We start from the raw sequence: 19,954 nt of genomic DNA on the forward strand, positions 1-19,954 counted from the left end.
TAGAAACATTCGTTTTTCCTTTTTTTTTTTCTTTTAGGTAGAGTTCAGGATAAATTATCATCAAGGAATTCAATATTCTTTATTAATTCAAAAATATTATTCAGTGAACACCATCCATATAACTTGGATTATCAAGAGAAAGCCAGTATAGTGAGAAATTAGAGATAAGAAATCATTGAGCCCCATAAAATGTTAGATTTTCTATGAGAAAGCTTTGTAAAAACAGGAGTAAAATATTCAAGAACCTTCCACCAGGACTATGAGAAAGAGTTCCTTTTAAAGTAGGGAAGCTTGAGAAGGATTGGGCTGGGTAGGGATGGGATGCGCATGGGTGGAGGTGGGGACACAAGGCTGACAGGAAGAAGTTGGAGAGGGAAGAAAAGCATGAATCGGCATGTCTGGTACTCCTGGCTGCTAGGACATGGGGAGAGGGTATGGTGAGAGATAAGAATGAAGGTTAAGGAGGTAAAGCAGGGATCAGATCTTGGAAACCATCAGAAGCCACCCTAAAGCCTGTGGACTTTTTCCTTTAGATAGTAGAAAACTTTTAAAGGATTTTTAACAGGTGAGCAACTGAGATGTGCACTTAAGGAAGAGAACGATGGCAGCAGTGCAGAGGACAAATGGGGGGGGTGGGGTGGGGCACACAATAAGTGGAATTAAAATGGTTCAGATGATTTTGAAGACATGGAATAAGGTTAGAGTGGTGGCAATGGACAGGAGAGGAATAGAAAGGATATGTTAAGGAAGTAGAATTGACAAGACTGGGTCAGTGGTAAAATTTGGAGGATGTGGAAAATGGAGTGATATGAGTTGATTCCCAGGTGTCTGTCTGGAATTAATGGGTGAATGTTGATGCTCTTCACCAATAAGAATAGGAGCAGAGGTTTAGTAAAGGTAAGGATCTCAGCGTTTAGCTAATTTTTTTTTTTTTTTAAGTGCATATGGGAATCCAGGTGGCAACGCTAAGTAGATAGTTGGATGTACACTCTGGAGGTCAGAATATAGGACTGGATTAGAGATATAGATTTGCTAAGTCATCAGCATTTAATAAGTGGAGTGTTGATATTACTCCAGGAAAAAATGTGGAGAGGAGAAAGAATAAACTTAAGAATAGCAGTTTGCTGAAAAATATTATTTAGAGGAGGGTAGTACAGTGGTTAAGAGTTTGGCTGCTAACCAAGGTCAGAAGTTTGAATTCACTAGCTGCTCCATGGAAATTCTATAAGGTAGTTCTACTCTGTCCTGTAGGGTCACTGTGAGTTGGAGCTGACTTGATGGCAATGGGTTTGGTTTTTTTAAGCCAGTAAAGAGCTCCCAGAAATATTCCACAGGATGTAACAATTAAGAGTTTATTGAGGATCTTTGTGAAATCAGTTTCAATAATGTAGTGGGGTTGGAAAACCACACTTAATGGCATGTTATTTTTGTTGCTGTTAGTTGGTATTGAGTTGATTCTGACTAGTGGCAACTCCATGTATGCAAAGTAGAACTGCTCCATAGAAGTTTCAAGGCTGTGACCTTTTGGAAACAGATCTCCAGGCCTGTCTTTTGAGGCACCTCCGGGTGAGTTCGAACCATCAACCTTTCAGTTAGTGGTTGCGTCACCCAGGGATTCCCCCCAATTCCATAGTTGAATAAAAAGTAAATGAAAAGGGTAAAATTAGTGAGTCCAAGTGCTTATTTGAGGAGCTTAGCTGTGAAAGACAGGAGAGGACATTAACTAGATGGGTTCACAGGGTAGAGAGATGTATTATTTGTCAAGATAAGAGATACTTGAGTATTATTAATGATCTGTAGAAAGGGAGCTGGTACAAGAGATGGAGAATATAGAAGAGATGGAAATTACTCATGAGGCACAAGTACATTTACTCGCAATAAGATGCAACAGAGTTGGAGAGGTTTCACCGTAAGAACTGATCATCTGTTCTTATCATCAAGAAAATTGTTGTTGCCAAAATGGAAGTTTTGATAAGACGTCTTGTTAACTGTGATTTATATAGCTAGCATCCTTATACCTGCATGGGCAAAATCACCAAAACAGTAATCCTTACTTGTGCTTCACCATATACAACTTTTCCTCTCTGTCGTTGTTATCAGTTTCTGTGGAGTTAACTACGACTCATGGCAACACCATGAACAACAGAAGGAAATGGTTGGCTGGTCCTGCAGCATCTAAATCATCATTGACATGCTCAGTCTGAGTGACTTCAAACTTAAAGACTCATCTTCCAGCAGTATATTGGACAATATTCTGTTGTGATCCATAGGGTTTTCATTGGCTAATTTTTGGTAGTAAATTGTCAGGCCTTTCTTGCTACTCTTTCTTAGTCTAGAAGATCCACTGAAACCATGGGTGACCCTGCTGATATTTGAAATATTGGTGGCATAGCTTCTAGCATCATAAAAACAAACAACCCAGTGCCGGCATCATAGAAACATGCAAACTGCCACAGTCTGACAAGCTGACAGGTGGGTGGCAGATGTTTCTCTCTAGAGACAGCTTTTCAGTAAATGGCTAGTTGCGCAACCCAAAAACCCGAGTCATACTTGATTTTCTGTCCCACGGTCCATTCTCCAGACATCTCAGCTGCATTTGCTTCTGCTCATTTCCACAACTGCATTTAAGTTGAAAGTATCAATACATCATGCCTGTACTACAACTCAAAATACACAGTGACTGCAGTAATGGATTCTAGCATGTCAACGATCGTGAAGATGGTGGAAGGCCAGGCAAAGTTTCTTTCTGTTCTACGTGGTGTCACCATGAGTCAGAGCCAACTCAGATAATTCTAACTTGCCTCACCACTTATCTAGAGCCCGCTCCCGCAACGCACACACCATCTATTTTCTACCTAGCTAAAAACCCAAAACTCGTTGCCGTCAAGTCGATTCCGACTCATAGCGACCCTACAGCAGTCAGAATAATGTCACAAAAGGTAGATCAAGTCATGTATTTAGGTAAATAATGTCATAAAAGGTAAATCAAGTTAAGATTTACCAGTAATAAGCAATATAATACATAGAAAAGACAATCTTTGACATCTCTTCTAGCCAGATGACAAACAATATCCATGCATGCATTTTGTGTTGCAAGTAGAGAAATCTGAGAGAAATTTATAAGTAGAAAAAAGGAGACTACAAGAGGAACACACTGGTATTTGATATTTTTGAAAAACTCAAAACTCACCACCAAGATTTATATAAGGACACTAATTATATGTAAGGACACAGTGTAGGTCAATAAGCTCCGAGAGTCTTCTTAGGAATGAGCTAAGTTTAATTCTAGAGGTGGAAACCACTTGAGAAAAACCTGTGGAGATCCTATGTACTGTACAAACTTTTCTCCAAGGAAGGTGGAATGAGTATTGGCCAAAGTCAGTGGTTATAAACCTTGGTGATGTGATTATGATTTCTACATGTAATAATTCTGTAAAGAAAATACACATAATACTCTTATATGATGGAGTTGATCATTAGAAGCAGAAGATACACAGAGACGTGAATTTCAAGTTCAGAAAATTCTAGTGATATATAAACAGGTATTTGTAGTGAAATTATATATGCATGTGTATGTTTTTGTATATATAACTATGTATGTACACATGTATATATGTGTATATATATATATACCCACAGTTCTACTCTGTCCCATAGGGTTACTGTGAGTCAGAATCCACTTGAAGGCACACAACAGCAACACAAGTTGGAATAGACTTGATGGCACACAGCAACAGCAACACCTGGATTCAGCTCCATCAGCTGCTGACTATGTGATCCTTGATGAAGTGCTAGACCTCAGTCTCTTCTTCTTTATTATAAAAGAAAGGAGTAGATTCTTCTCAGATCTCCTCTGAAATATCTATGAGTTGATTCTTTTTGGTGAAATGATTCATTAATTCAGTATTTGCATGTTATATTGATGAAGCTTATGGGGATCCAAAGTAAAATTTTGTTGAAGATAATTCAAAAACTGTTGTAGCAGTACATCGACAGGGAACTGCCAGAAGTTCAAGCCAAATTCAGAAGAGGACATAGAATGAGGGATATATTGCTGATGTCAGGTGGGTTTTGGCTAAAAGCAGGGAATACCAGAAAGATGTTCACTGTGTTTTATTGACTACAGAAAGGCATTCAACTGTGTGGATCATAACAAATTTATGGAAAACACTGCAAAGAATGGGAATTCTAGAACGCTTAATTGTGCTCATGAGGAACATGTACATAGATCAAGAGGCAGTCGTTTAAAACAGAATAAAGGGATACTGTGGGTTTAAAATCAGGAAAGGTGTGCATCAGGGTTGTATCTTTCACCATACTTATTCAGTCTGTTTGCTGAGCAAATAATCCAAGAAGCTGGACTATATGAAGAAGAATACGGTATCAGGATTGGAGGAATATTCATTAACAGCTTGTGAAATACAGATGATACAACCTTGCTTGCTGAAAGTGAAGAGGACTTGAAGCACTTACTGATGAAGATCAGAGACCACAGCCTTCAATAGATTACACCTCAACATAAAGAAAACAAAAATCCTCACAAAGGACCAATAAGCAACACTATGATAAATGAAGAAAAGATCGAAGTTGGCAAGGATTTCATTTTTCTTGGACCTAATCAACACCCTGAGAAGCAGCAGTCAAGAAAACTGACTATGTATTTCATTAGGCAAATATGCCGCAAAAGATCTCTTTGAAGTGCTGAAAAGCAAAAATGTCACTTTGGGAATTAAGGTGTGCCTGACCCAAGCCATAATATTTTCAGTTGCCTCATATGCATGGGAAGGCTGGTCAATGAATAAGGAAGACTGAAGAAGAATTGATGCCTTTGAATTATGGTATTGGTGAAGAATACTGAATATACTATGCGCTGCCAGAAGAATGAACAAATCTGCCTTGGAAGAAGTACAGTCAGAATGCTCCTTAAAATGAAGATGATGAGACTTCATCTCATGTACTTTGGACATGTTACCAGAAGGGACCAGTCCCTGGAGAAGGACATCATATCTGATAAAGTAGAGGGTCAGTGAAAAAGAGGGAAAAAAAGATGGATTGACACCGTGGCTACAACAATGGGCTCAACCAAAGCAACAATGCTGAGGATGGCGCAATCCCGAACAGCATTTCGTTCCGTTGTACATAGGGTCACTATGAATTGGAACTGACTCGACGGCACCTAACAACTTGGGGAATCTGAGGATCAACTGTGCTAAAACAGATATATTCTTTAGAGAATTGAGGCTAACCACATTTGCTGATTTTGGACTGTCACAAGGAAGCTTGACAATCACTTCACACTTATAAACAGTTTACATATCTTTCTGTGAATTGTCATAATTTTAGGCAGAACTTGGTCTTGTGTTTAGTACAGTATCTTGACCTCTTTGTTTTCTAGATTTTAAATGAGAGTTTTATACTCCAGCAAACCTCCTAATTGCCTCATGTGAAAGTCATTCTAAAATAATACTTCCAAAGTCATTAAGATAATATATCTAGACTGGAATGTAGTTACTTATAGAGTATTGGTTGGAGGTATGAAAAAGGAGTGAGAAAGGTGTTTTATTGGTCTAGAAATTCAATCTTAAAACTGTGTCACTATATTTTGCAAATGCTAAGCAAACCACTGAACTCAATGCTAAATATGAAACAGTAGTTAAGAAATGATTCGCAGAAAAAATGCCAAGGTTTTGGATTTACTTTCTCATGTGGAATCTATTTACTTATTTGAACATGTGGAATTTTTAATCTCCTTAGAATGTTCTTAAGCTTCACACTGAGCCTAGAAGTTAACACAGATTCCGATCAGTAAGCAAATAAAAAATTCCTTTTAAGACATTCAGTGGAAAAATACAAATATGTTCCTTTCCCATTGTGAAAGATTTATCTTTGCACAAAATGTCCATCAACAAGTCAAAGATATTCAGATATTTAGCTAAGCCCTTTGTGAGCCAAATGTATCTTGAAGGCTGAAGAAAGAATATTCACTGGAAACAGGCTTGGCTCATAATAGAACTGCATCCTGAAATCTTGTTTATATTTTTATTCTATACAGTTTATATGAATGGGAAAGTATATTCAGTGTTCAATGAATTAATGTCACTAGAATTAAGATCGTGAAGGCAGACACTTAAAGTTTTATGTTCATTACAGAATTTCTACTGCCTAATTCAGTGCCTGCTGTAAATCGGAGCCTTAAGATATATATTCTGAATCAATAGTGTTGAAAGAGGATAAGCTAATCTTGAGACTTACTATCCAAACATAGCATTGTCCCTAAGCATAAGATCTTAGCCAAGCCATTTCACTGTCTTTGGATCTCATTTTCCTCATCTTTTAAAAATAAGGACTTTTAGATTGATGAATGATCTTTTAGTTGTACAAAAGCACTTGGCAATCACAGTATTATATCTGAAATATTCTTGTAAACACTACCTTATATAAATGTGTTGCTACAGGTGACATAATTACTAAACTTATATATTAGCTCACCTAGTATATAATTTTTTTTTTTTTTTAGTATATAGACTTAAAATTTCAGAACACAGATTATCTTTTATCAGACTGAAATATTATAATACAATCTCTCCTCCCACAGAAAGTTTATCAAATGCCATTAAAAAATAAGAATGCAGTGTGATCTCTTGGCTTTGTTAAGGAAATTACCAAGTCAGAGTTCAGAATGAATTATTTAATTTATCTGCACAGTGTGGCTCCTGCAGGTCGGGGTCGAGGTTGAGGGCAGGCAGGCTGGAGGGTAGACCCTAGCACCAAAGGTGGTGTGTGAGTAAATAAAAGGATGTGCTACTTCCTGAGTTAGACAATATTCATATTAAATGAAAATCCTAAGTCTGTATCCTTATGGATGCGTGGAACAGGTATAAGTCAAACATCAAATGGAATTAACATATTATAAAATGATATACAAAATATGTTTTATTTACCCTGCTCAATAAATCTTTTTCAGATCTTGAGGATTTTTACTGGGGTAATTGTCCAAATGAAATTCCAAGCATTCTATCCAACTGGTAAGTTGAATCACTAATTACATCACTGCATTGTCACCATGAATCAGAATCTACTTGATGGCAGCTAACAACTGACAACAGTTTCAATAGGTAATTAATACATCATTCTGAGTATGAAAATGAGAAACTTGAAATACTGCTCTTCACTCATTTTTAAGTCTTCTTTTTTTTTTTAAATCAAGATGGATAAACAATTTTTTTTTTTATGTTTTTATATTATCATCCCGGGTTACAAATACAGATTCTAAACTTGAGAAGTATTTAACACTTTCTTTTAAAAAATGGAATAAAATTAAATGTCCAGAATTTATCTGCTACTAGTGTACATATTTTGTAAACCATTTGTAGGTAAGATTGTACATTGAAAATATCCATTTAAAATTCTCTTTCTTGATAATTATGCTTCATTTATTTTCTAATAGTAAAATTAGAAAAATGTAAATAATGAGCTTCATTTGATACATAATTAACTATGCTTTAAAATGATACCCAACTTTGTACTTCGTACATTTGATACCTTGGTAAACTAGTCAAATATTACTTTGAGTATCATTTTCATTAAAAGTTCACCGGGTTTGAATCCCTGCTCCCCACTCACTCTCTGCGTGCTTAGATTTCCTTACCTGCAAAATGGAGCAAGCAAAACATAACTAGCTCCTGGGGTTGTCCTGAGGATTAAAGAAGTTAACACAAGTAAGTGCTTAGAACCCAAAACCAAACCTGTTGCCATCAAGTCGATTCTGACTCATAGTGACCTTATAGGACAAAGTAGAACTGCCCCACAGGGTTTCCATGCAGCAGCTGGTGGATTCAAACTGCCGACCTTTTGGTTAGCAGCTGAGCTCTTAACCGCTGCACCACCAGAGCTCTATAAAATATTACAAAATTATCCATATATTTAAGTGTTAGATATTACAAAATTATCCATTTAACTGTGGTATACAAATTCAGACAAATATTATTAATTTAAGTATTTTTTTAATTCTGACACTTCATTTAACTATTTTATTGCTAATGACTTTCATGATTGTCACTTAAGTATGATGTTGACTGTCTAAGTTTCCTTATCATGTTAGGAAGCTATCTATTCTTTATGAACTAAATTAGGTTATCGGAAATTTCTGTTGAAGTTTTTTAAATCTCTAAACATATAAATGTAGTTTTTGACTCTGTTGAGGGTTTTTTTTTTTTTGTTAACTATTTGATTTGCTAATATTATGTCATCCTTGCATAGTTAAGACAAAATCCAGTTGGTTGTAGAAGCTTATTCTTTTATTATATACTGGAGTTTAATTCCTTTTTATTTACTTGGAAATTTTGCAAAATGGTCACAGGTAAGAATAGTCTCTAGTATTTTTTATTGCTTGCCAGCTTTTTGGTACTGTTAAGGCTTTATACACATTGGAACCTTTAAGATACTCTATCTAATCATATCTAATAAATAATCTGGCACAGAATCTATTTTGGAGGTAGATTTTGAAGTTTAAAAAAAGGTTCATCGAAGATTCTTTAAATTTTGTAGAAATTCTGTTTATCATTGGGTTAATATTCGATCTGATATTTTGTATTGTCTAACTTATTAAGCCTGTCCTTTTATTAGAATATTTTTTACATTACAGTCTTATGTTTTATAAAATTATTGCTAGATAAATTTGATAGTCTCTAAGTATTTTTTTTAAGTATTTCTAATTTTCATGTGTTTTTCCTTGTTTTTAATTGATTATGTATATTGAGTGTTTACATATCCTACTGATTCTTTCAAAAAGCCAAACCTGGAGTTATTTATTCCCCTGCTACTTTTCTCTATTCTAGTTTGTTAATTTCTGATAAATACTGTCTATTTTTCATTCCATTTTTAAAATCTTGAGGTTTATTCTATTAAAATATCTCTAAGAGGGTATCTTGAGTTTACATTAGGCTTTGAATATGATCAGTTTTTTTAAGGTTTTAGGAATTTTTTATAACAATACATAATCCCTCTAATATACTGAATTGAGTATAGTTCTATTTAGCATAAGTCAATCGAATTTTGTAATATTATATTCTGTCTACTAAGAAGAGATGGAACCAGTCTGTGTAAATTCTTAAAAAGTTCAAGTCGTCCGTTTGGATTTATAGTCTAGACAACATTTAGGTACCAAATGTAAACTAATCAGTTATATGAATAGATCTTGTTTAGGAAAAAGAGTCTCTGGGGAATGTGGGGATCAATTCTAGAGGGGTAAGACTATGGCCAGAGAAAACAATTAGGGATCTATCGATGATCCAACATTTCCACTTTTAGGAATCTGACCTTTAGAGATACCCTCTTGTCTTGGAAGGAAGTGATAAGTGGTCTTGTTCTTACCCAAGGCTATTCCTACCACTTTTCCTGATTCCTTCCACTTTTCCTTCATCCATGACATTTACTGCATCAGATTTCCTTCTCAGTCCCTTTGTGATTCTTTGGGGGCACTAACCTCTTAAAGGTAAAACAGATTGCTATCCTTGTCCCTTCCTTTTCTTTTTAACCATGTTGCTATAGCTTATAACAGCCCAGATACATCTCTACCAGGCTTTTAGCTTTGGCATTCATCCAGCCAGCCATCAAACATGTACTGAAAATCAACCATGTGCTAGGCACTATGCTAAATATGAAAAAAGCTGTCTCCCTACCACAGATAGAGCCTTTAACATCTATGCTAGAGAGAGCTTAATCTCTTGCTAGAGCTCTCCAGAGTTCAATATCTCCAACTGGCGTTAGTATTGCTCCGATTTGTTGACCTGAAGGCACCAAAAACTTCAATGAGCTCAGTTTTTTTTTTTTTTTTTGTCTTTAATCTATACCTCCTATATTCCCTTTCCTGGCTGATGATTAGTAATAATCGAGACTGGAATTCTAATATGTGCTCAGTATATAATTCTTATCATTAATGTTTTATGCTATCCTTTTCTCTCTGTCTCATTCTTTACCAAGTCTCACCAAAATCCTATTGATCCTATTTCTGTATGTATCCCAAACTTCTTCTCTTTACCTCTGTATTTATTAGTTTCGTAATGAATTACTACTCTTAGTCTTTTTTTAAGCTCCCAATTTTTTCAATCTTCTTTCCTCCCTTGTACACCAATAACACTGCCACCAGAGATATTCTTCAACTTGTAATGGTTATGGTAGTCACCCATTCAAAGGTTGTTGATGACTCTGCATTTCTTAGAGGATAAAGTCCAGATTCTACGGTGTGACATTCAGTTTTCTTCACAACCTGGTACTAAGTTCACCTCTCCTCAATTTATTTGCTACCCAGTGTTCTCATCCTCTCTCCCAAACTAATTATATTTGATTATGGCTTCTTCATATTGAGACCATTTGCTGACATATGACAGGCAGCAACCAGAGTTGGTAGATCATTATTTTGAAAATATTTGAAAAAGCAGGAGCTTGTGATTTCCTGGAATCTACTCAGTGGCACTTGGGGTTTGTGTGTGTGTATGTGTGTGTGTGTGTGTGTGATCTCTTGGGGTGGATCAGGGTGAGGAATTTTTGTTTAGTTTGGTAACTTATGGATGCTGTTAAAGTTTCATATTAGGTGAATAGCATAGAAATGGCAGCTGTGTATATGACTTAGAAATGTCCTAGTCTACGCTGTGTTTTATGGAGGGTAAAAAAAAAAAAACAGTGACTTATTCAGAATTATAATTGGAGTTGCTCTGAGACTGAGGGCTCCCAAGTCTGTGGAGACTAATATAAACAATGGTTTGGGTTTTGAAAAGGGTTTTAAGAGATGAGATGGACTGTAACTATTATATAATACAAATTAGATTATTGAGATTTGATTAAAAATGGCTACATAAATATACCACCAAGTAATTTATCTCCGAGGTTATATTATTATTAATTTTTTTCTTGACATTTGTATTGTAGTTATTTATGAGCTTGTAATTTTCAGTATTTTTTTTTAAGGCATGTAAGTGAATAGGTGGGTCTTAAGCTCTGAGTGGGGGCTTGGGTGGTTAGAAATACAGGAGTCATAAGGATGTCGTTAAAGCCTTGAGGTGGAGAGACTGACATCAGGATGAACAGTTTCATTCATGGACTTCACACAATTTGGGAGCTCTGGTGGTGCAGTGGTTAAGACCTCAGCTGCTAACCAAAAGGTTGACAGTTCAAATCCACCAGCTGCTCCTTGGAAACCCTATGGGGCAGTTCTACTCTATCCTGATGGGTCACTGTGAGTAGGAATTGACTCAACAGTAATGGATTTGGTTTTCATTTTACACAATTTGGCTCAAATAGAAGTTGTAGTCATTCTCCTTGTCTTTATTGTGTGGGATCTAGCAGCCAAACTAGATTTTCCTTATCATGTTTTTGTTCAGTTAAAAGTTTTGAAACACAGGTAAAGTCTTTGAACTTACCTCTTAAATTTCAAATGCTTAGTCATGCTTTTCTAACTGCCGAGATCATTTTAGTTCTTAATAGTGACATATGTAGTATTCCATGCATATTGTCCATGACATAGTCTTTGAACTAAACAGATGATAGTTTGCTTTGGTCATTTCAGTATTTAAGGAAACCACATAGAATGTACTATGATTGCATTGATTTATCAACCGTTGATATATTCCCCCCAAATTTCTATTTCATATGATATGTCACAGTTTACAAAACACTCCCACATGTATTGCATGTGGACCATTGACTACCATCTGTCTTTCTTGTGAACATGGACTTTAGTGCTTATTATACTGACATTCCCAAACTTTCTTTTCTAGTCAGATCCACTCCTGTAAATATCAGTTTATGAATGAAAATATCATATAATTGTAGTGTAGTTCTGCTTCATGGCAACAGGTAAGTTTTGGCAATGCCACCATTTTTGTTTGTGTAGCAATGTTTTTGCAGTTAATCAACTATTTAAGTTTCTTGTTATAAAACTGAGTGAATCACAACAAAAAAATTAGAGCACTGGCATTGGTGGATAGAATTGTAGGACTCAAAAATGGGAAGTAATTGAGATGAACATGTCATCATAGTTTGTGTCTTTAACAGGCAACTTGTAATCAAGAGGGGATTTATATTTATTTTTAGTCCTGTGAGTGTATCCCTTACAACTTTGACCTTTCAGAACTCATGTATTTTGTCAGTTGGAATATACTAGGTTATTCTGTAGGCATAAACCAGCACTTCATTTCATTGGTTTATCTGAACAGAAGTTTACTTTTCTCTATTACAAAAGGGTCCTTGCATATTTTAATTACTCAGGGCCCAGGCTGATGGAGACACCATCCTGACACATGTGGCAGAGAAAGGGGCACTGGTGACTGACTTGCTGTTAGCTGCTGTTGAGTCAGCCCATGACTCAGGGTGACCCACTGCACAGGAGAATGAAACACTGCCCAGTTCTGTGCCGTCTTCACGACTGGCTGCAGATGAGACTGTTATGATCCATAGGGTTTTCACTGGCAGATTTTTGGAAGCAGACCACGAGGCCTTTCTTCCTAGTCCGTCTTGGTCTGGAAGATATGCTGAAACCCATTCAGCATCATAGCAACACACAAACTGCCAATGACAGATGGGTGGCGGCTGCACATGAGGTGCACCAGCGTTAGCAGAGAATCCAACCTGGGCTGTCTCACATGGAAGGTGAGAATTCTACCACTGAACCATCACTGCCTGTCTTAGTCAGGGGCCTGAGCCTGGGTGTGCTGTATGTCACATTTGTTCACATTTCATTGGTTAACACAAGTCACATGGGCACACCTAATTAAGAAGGCCTAGAAAGTACATCCATACTTTGTGCCTGGGAGGAGAGGAGAACTTGAGTATTTGTAAACAAATGTCGTCTAAATGAGTTACTTTCTGAAATGACTTATTTATGATCCTGGGTGACAGTATGCCTTTTCCTTCTCAGCATAAGTCTATATTATAAGGACTGTTGAATATTATTATTTTCCTCAGATGTATAAACTGAGAATCCCAATGACTGTGTGGTTCCACTATACACATGCAGCTGGGAAGAAGGGGAATCAGGTTTCTTATATCTTTTCAGCATAATTGTTTCTCCATATATTTAATTAATCTGAAATCTGTATTGGGTTCTGATACTTAATACTCTGTGGTGTTTTTGTGTAATTGCTCCTTTATTTCATAACCAAATAAAGAGCGAATTTATGATAATGCATTGTTGGCTTTAAAAGGTAATTTATAACTATTACTATCAATATGTCTCCTATATTTACCTTTAGACAGTATTTTAGTGTTAAAATTTATTCATGTCCTAAGTCCATGTTTAGATTTTCCCTAGTAAATTATATTCTGTTAAGTATGAGAAGAAAGCAAACCATTGCACATTTAGAACAGAATTTATTAATTTGCTAAGCAAACTTTTCCTTTCTTTCTTAGGATTTAAAAAAATAATTAAAAATTTTCTTCCGTTTCATTTTAATTGAGAGCAAAACCAACCATTACGTTTTTTACAAAGGTGTATATGAACAGGCTTCTTAATATATGTAAATATAGAACCTGTCTTTTTTTCTTATATAATCGTAAAGCATTTACAAAACATGTGAATGCTGATTCTACAAACCATTTTTTACAAAATATAGACCACTGTTTTCAGGTAGGAAACCCTGGTGGCGTAGTGGTTAAGTGCTGTGGCTGCTAACCCAAAGGTTGGCAGTTCGAATCCACCAGGCTCTCCTTGGAAACTCTATGGGGCAGTCCTGCCCTGTCCTATAGGGTTGCTATGAGTCAAAATCGACTCAATGGCAACGGGTCTGATTTTGGTTTTTGGTTGTCAGGTAAGCATAATTTCCGTCACGATTCATCAGGACTATGATGTGAATAGATGAAGATGCTCCCATGAGCTCTCATGTAGCTTTCAATCCACAGTCTATTAACAGAAGTCTACACTTGGAAATTACTTTTTAGCATTGAATGACTCTAAGACAAACTGGGAGAGTGTAATTCTCGAAAAAGAATAAAATTTCTGGTTTTTTTTGTTTTTGTTTTTTTACTTATGGTTTGATTCTTGGTATGTCTACAAACATCCTAGACTATTTTGTACTTTTTTGATTAATAAATACTTAAAATATGTATTTATATCCTAGGGATAGAAGATTTTAGGTTTTATGGCTTTGTTAGTGCTTTAGAAATAATCAGATCACTTTTAATAAATATTGTCAAATTCCAACAGTGAATTTAACACACAAGGAGGAACATTAGTTCTTGAAGGCCATCAGGGCACCACTACTATTTCAATGGGGAGAAAAAAAAAAATTTACTGTTTCTTAGTAAGATTTAATTTTTGTTGAAATTCAGTGTTTCAACTGAAAATATAAAGAAGCAAAAACAATCCACTAAGGGACAATTTCTGAAGGGTCAGGAGGGAAGTTTTCATTATGCACAGCTCAGCCTATGGGGAAGTCACTTAATGCAATTATATCATGTTAGAATATTGCCCTTTATTATTTATTATTTTAATTTTAAATAGCGATTGTCAGAAGACTTAATGAACCAAGTATGATTTTTAAGTATGTTTCTTATGTTTAAGGCTATGCACATGGACTTAAAAATTCAGAGATTATATATAAAACCCTTATGGAAGCATGTTGTTGGATAGGTTTAGAGTGTATCGGGTTTTTCAAGGTCATTTCCGATAACTTTGCAAAGAAGCTGTCAAATAAGGGTTGAGTCAGGTTTTCCGTAAGAAGCACAGTTCTAATTTCATGAGAGCAGAGTGGTTCAAATGGGCTGCCAAACTCTTTCTTTCCAAAGTTTGACGTTTTTGGAACATGTGGTTTCCATTTTGTTTTCTTCATTAAAGAACTCCATTTAATAAAGTGTTTTATTATAATAACTTAGTGTTTGAGATTCAATGGAAAAAAGCTCTTTTATAAATTTGAAGTAATAACAGGATTTTATACTCATCATTTGTTCACAAAGGCAGCTTATTGATGCATAATTTTCCTGTTAATACTGTAGGATTATTGAGAAGTACTTCCATCCTTTATGAAATTGAATTTTATTATTTCAGAAACATAAAGTCCCAGCCCACGGCTTGTACTCAGGAATCTACCTGCATCTTGACACATTTAAACCAAGCCATGGTGAACGGTTTAGCTCTGTTTCCTCTTCCTTCTCTGTATGCCTGTGGTTCTCATACCTATATTCCTTTCTTGAACTTTGAAGTCTGGGGGAGATAACTTTCTCCCCAGGACTAACCAGCAGGGGGGCCCATATTTCCCTGTTTTGGAGCTGCAGGGTATTTGTTCTACCCTGTTTTCAACCAGTGGGGGACCCCTTTTCTTCCTGGCAGCTCATTTTTTCATCAGCACAGAATGAGATTCACAATTGGAAATGATGTTAATTAAATGTTTTCTGTACAGGAACAGCAAGTCCACAATCTTGGTATATCAACCGTACTTGGAGGTGTCCCTCTCCACCTCCCCCCTTGGTTGAGACTACAGACAATGGAGCTTATCAAAAAAGACATGTATAAATATTTGTCAGGACATAACAGATGTTTAGAGGGCTTACATTTATTTACATCTATTATTGTGAACCTGTTTAGCCATGTGAGGTGCTATCAGGACTCCTGGCTGAAATATTTTCCTCTATAATATTTAAAAAAAAAAATTTTTTTTCCTCAAGAAAATAATAAAATTTCTTTTAAATATCTAGAATAAATTTTCGAGAACAGGTTTATTGTAAAATTTCCAAGAATGTTGTACTACACATTATGTAATATTCCTCTTGAAGACAGCTTGCAGGTTTATTAGCTTTAAAATGTAACATTTACAGAAATGATCCATTTTATACTTCTCCCTTACGTACGAATGGTTAGAGTAATGAATGGAAAAGTAACCAGATTTTGATTGGTTTAAATAATTTAAATGAATAATTAAATAAAAATTCTTAATCTCTACTCTTCTGTTTTTAAAAATCGCAGTTAAGTGTAATGCTACAGTGTCAGGTTTTATATGTATATATATACATACACACATATATGGATAGAGTGTGAGACTATATTTGAGTAGTTGTGAAAAAATTTTATTCTTCCATTATGTAAAAAAAAATAGAAATGATTAGAAAGATAGTAACTCATTAGTAGATTTTTCAAAAGTTTTAGTTGAATAGATTTTTTTTAAAAAGAAAATAAAATTATATCAGGCATTTGTCATTTTTTTTAATTGGGACAATATAAAAAAATTAGAATTTAGTGGTTGATCTCATTCTTTAAACACATTTTGAAGAAACAAGTAAGAGAAATTAATACTTTCAGATAGAAAGTTTTGTAATTATGTATTGTTTTAGGAAGAATTTTATTATCACAATGGAATAATATTATCTACGATAAGATAAATGTTAAATTTAGATGAAATACAACTTCTAAGTGCATAAATTAACATTTTCAATTACAAGTACACGTTTGTAATAATTGTACTTCAGTGGATTGTTATGTATTGATTAAGTAATCACCATTAAAAAGTGAAATAGTACTTAAAAGTAGACATTTACAACAAATCTGATATATTTTCCAATGAAGTCATTTATTGAAAAATTGTGAGTATACTTAGCATGGTTTTTCTCCTGTAGTTTTTGAGCTTTTTTTAGGTTAAATACATATTTCTTCTTATAAAATAAAAATTATAGAATAATTATTTGATAAATCCTTAAAACCTTTGTGCTTGGATAGAACAAGTTTGGAAAACTCAAATTTCTTGGTTATGACCTGATTTTTTAATAATGATTTAATGTTCGTTTGGTGAATATGATGAAAACATCATGTTAGGTATGGATATATGGTACCATGGTTTGGAGTTTGTGTTTTGTTCAAAAGGTGTTTTTCTGTGTGAATTAGACATGCTATTTTTATATTCCAATTCAGTACATATAAAGCCTAACTTTGTTTAATTCACGCTCTCTGAGGTTTCCTCAAAGAGGGAAGGATGTCTCCTTTAAAAGAGACATTTTCTTAGAAGAATAAAATGTCTTTTAAAATGTTTTTGAGGTAGTGATAAAATTTTTTAAATAGTATTTTATTGTGTTTTAGGTGAAAGTTTACACAGCATATTTGATTCCCCTTTAACAACTTTTTATACAAATTGTTCCGTGCCATTGGTTACAATTTTTACAATGTGTCGGAATTCTCATTATTTCCATTCTGTTTGTTCTGTTTCCATTAATCTCTCTTCCCTACCCCTCCTTGCCTTCTCATCTTTGCTTTTGGGAAACTGTTGACCATTTGGTCTCATGTAGTTAATTGTTTAAGGGAGCGCGTTATTCACGGGTGATATTGCTTATATTATAAGCCATTATACTATTTGGCTGAAAGGTAACCTGCAGAAATAGATTCAATTCCAAGTTCAAAGGGTATCTAAAGGTGGTAGTCTTGGGGGTTCCTCCAATATCTATTGGTTCAGTAGGCCTGCCCTTTTTTAGAAATTTGAGTTTTGTTCTGCATTTTTCTCCCATTCCATCTGGGATTTGCCATTGTGTCCCTGGTCAGAATGGTGGGTAGTGGTAGCTGGGCACCATTTTACTCTTCTGGTCTCAAGTTAGAAGAGGCTGTGGTTCATGTGGGCTATTAGTCCTGTGGACTAGTTTCTTCTTTGAGCCTTTGATTTCCTTCATTCTCTTTTGCTCCATACAAGTAGGGACCAGTAGTTGCATCTTAGACTCCAGATGCTACTCACCAAACTAGGATGTAGAACGTTATCTTTATGAACTGTGTTACACCAATTGACTAAGTTGTCCCCCGAGACTGTGGTCCCAAGCCTTTTGACCCAGTAAACCAATCCCATGAGTTGTTTGGATATGTCTAGGAAGCCTCCATCACTATGCCACCTATGTAGTTTGTTATGTATGTGGATATATATGCAGCACAAACGTGTATATACATATGCCAGTGGCTACACTGGTACATGCACGTGCATTTGCTCAAATGCTTCTTACTGTACACATACATGCCTCCATATCTACCTATGTAACCACACACATTTTTTTAATCGTTTTTACTGTTGTTCCAAAGTTGTATAAGTTGTAACATTTACTGAAATTTTCCCTTTTTTTCATATACTTCTTAGTGTCTTTATTTACCTTGGCCAAGTTGTTCTGACTTCACCCATATCTGGGATTGCCTTCCCATCAACAAAAGTAACAAGCGTCTACCATCTAGAAAGTGATAACCCCCTTCTTCTCCCTTCCATCTCTGGAAATAATCAAAGAACTTTGCTTTCTCTGTGTATATCTATTCTTAACTTTTTATAATAGAGGAACCATGCAATATTTGTCTTTTTGTGATTGACATTTCACTTAGCATAGTGCCCTCCAGATATTTCCATGTTATAAGATGTTTCACGGACTCTTCATTATTCTTTATAGTTGCATAGTATAATGGATTGAATTGTGTCCCTCAAAAATACGTGTCAACTTGTTTAGGCCATGATTCCCAGGATTGTGTGGTTGTCCTCCATTTTGTAATTTTCCTGTGTGTTATAAATCATAATCTCTGCCTGTGGTTCAAGAGGATTCGGGTGGCATGTCACACCCTTGCTCAGGTCACATCCCTGATCCAATATATAGAGAGTTTCCCTGGGGTGTGGTGTGCACCACCTTTTATCTTATAAGAGATAAAAGGAAAGGGAAGCAAGCAGAGTGGGGGATCTCATAGCACCACGAAAGCAGTGCTGGGAGCGGAGTGCATCCTTTGGACCTGGGGTTCCTGCCCAGAGAAGCTCCTAGTCCAGGGGAAGATTGGTGACAAGAACCTTCCTCTGGAGCCTGCAGAGAAAGCCTTCCCCTGGAGCTGACAGTCTGAATTTGGACTTCTAGCCTACTAGACTGTGAGAAAATAAATTTCTCTTTGTTAATGCCATCCACTTGTGGTAATTCTGTTATAGCAGCACTAGATAGGGGACTAAGACTCATAGTATTCCATTATATGTATATACCACAATTTGTTTATCCGTTTATCCATTGATGAGCACTTAGGTTGTTTCCATATCTTTACTATTTTGAATAATGCTTCAATGAACATGAGTGGGCATATGTGTATTCATGTCACTGCTCTAATATCTCTAGGATATATACCTAGGAGTGAGATTGCTGCATAATAACATATTTCTATTTCTAGATTTTTGAGGAAGCACCATGCTGTTTTCCATAGTGGTTGTACCATTTTACAATCTTTTACAATCCTACCAGTAATGTTTAAGAGTCCTGGTCCTTCTACATCCTTTCCAGCATTTACTGTTTTTTTTTTTTTTTGATCATTGCCATTTTTGCAGGGGGGAGATGGTATCTCATTGTAGTTTTGATTTGCATATCTCTAATGGCTAATGATTTCAAGCAACTTTTCATTTATTTGTTGGCCACCTGAGTGTCATCTTTGGTAAAGTATCTGTTCATGTCCTTTCCCATTTTTTCATTGTGTTATTTGTCATTTTGTTGTTGAGCTGTTGAAGTATTCTGTATTTTAGAAAATAGACCTTTATCAGATATGTCATTGCCAAAGCTTTTTTCACTTCTGTAGGCTCTCTTTTGATGAGGGTACATATTTAATTTTTAGGAGGTCCCAATTATCTAATTTATCTTCTGTCATTCATGCATTTTTATTTTTGTTTGATAGATTATTTATGCCAAAAATTAGGTTTCCTAGTTTTGACCCTGTGTTATCTTCCAGGAGCTTTATAGTTTTACCTTTGACATTTAGATCTTTGATCCATTTTGAGTTAGTTTTTGTGCGTGGTATGAGGTATGGATCTTGATTCATTTTTCTGCATATGGATATCCAGCTTTGCCAGGACCATTTGTTAAAGAGGCTGTTCTTCCCCATTAAACTTTGGCTCTCTGTTGAAGATCAGCTGCCTGTAGATGGATGGATTTTCTTTTGGACTGTCAATTCTATTCCATTGGTCTATGTCTGTCATTGAACCAGTACCAGGATGTT

Source organism: Loxodonta africana, chromosome 20 (assembly GCF_030014295.1).
Source record: "Loxodonta africana isolate mLoxAfr1 chromosome 20, mLoxAfr1.hap2, whole genome shotgun sequence".
NCBI lineage: Eukaryota > Metazoa > Chordata > Mammalia > Proboscidea > Elephantidae > Loxodonta > Loxodonta africana.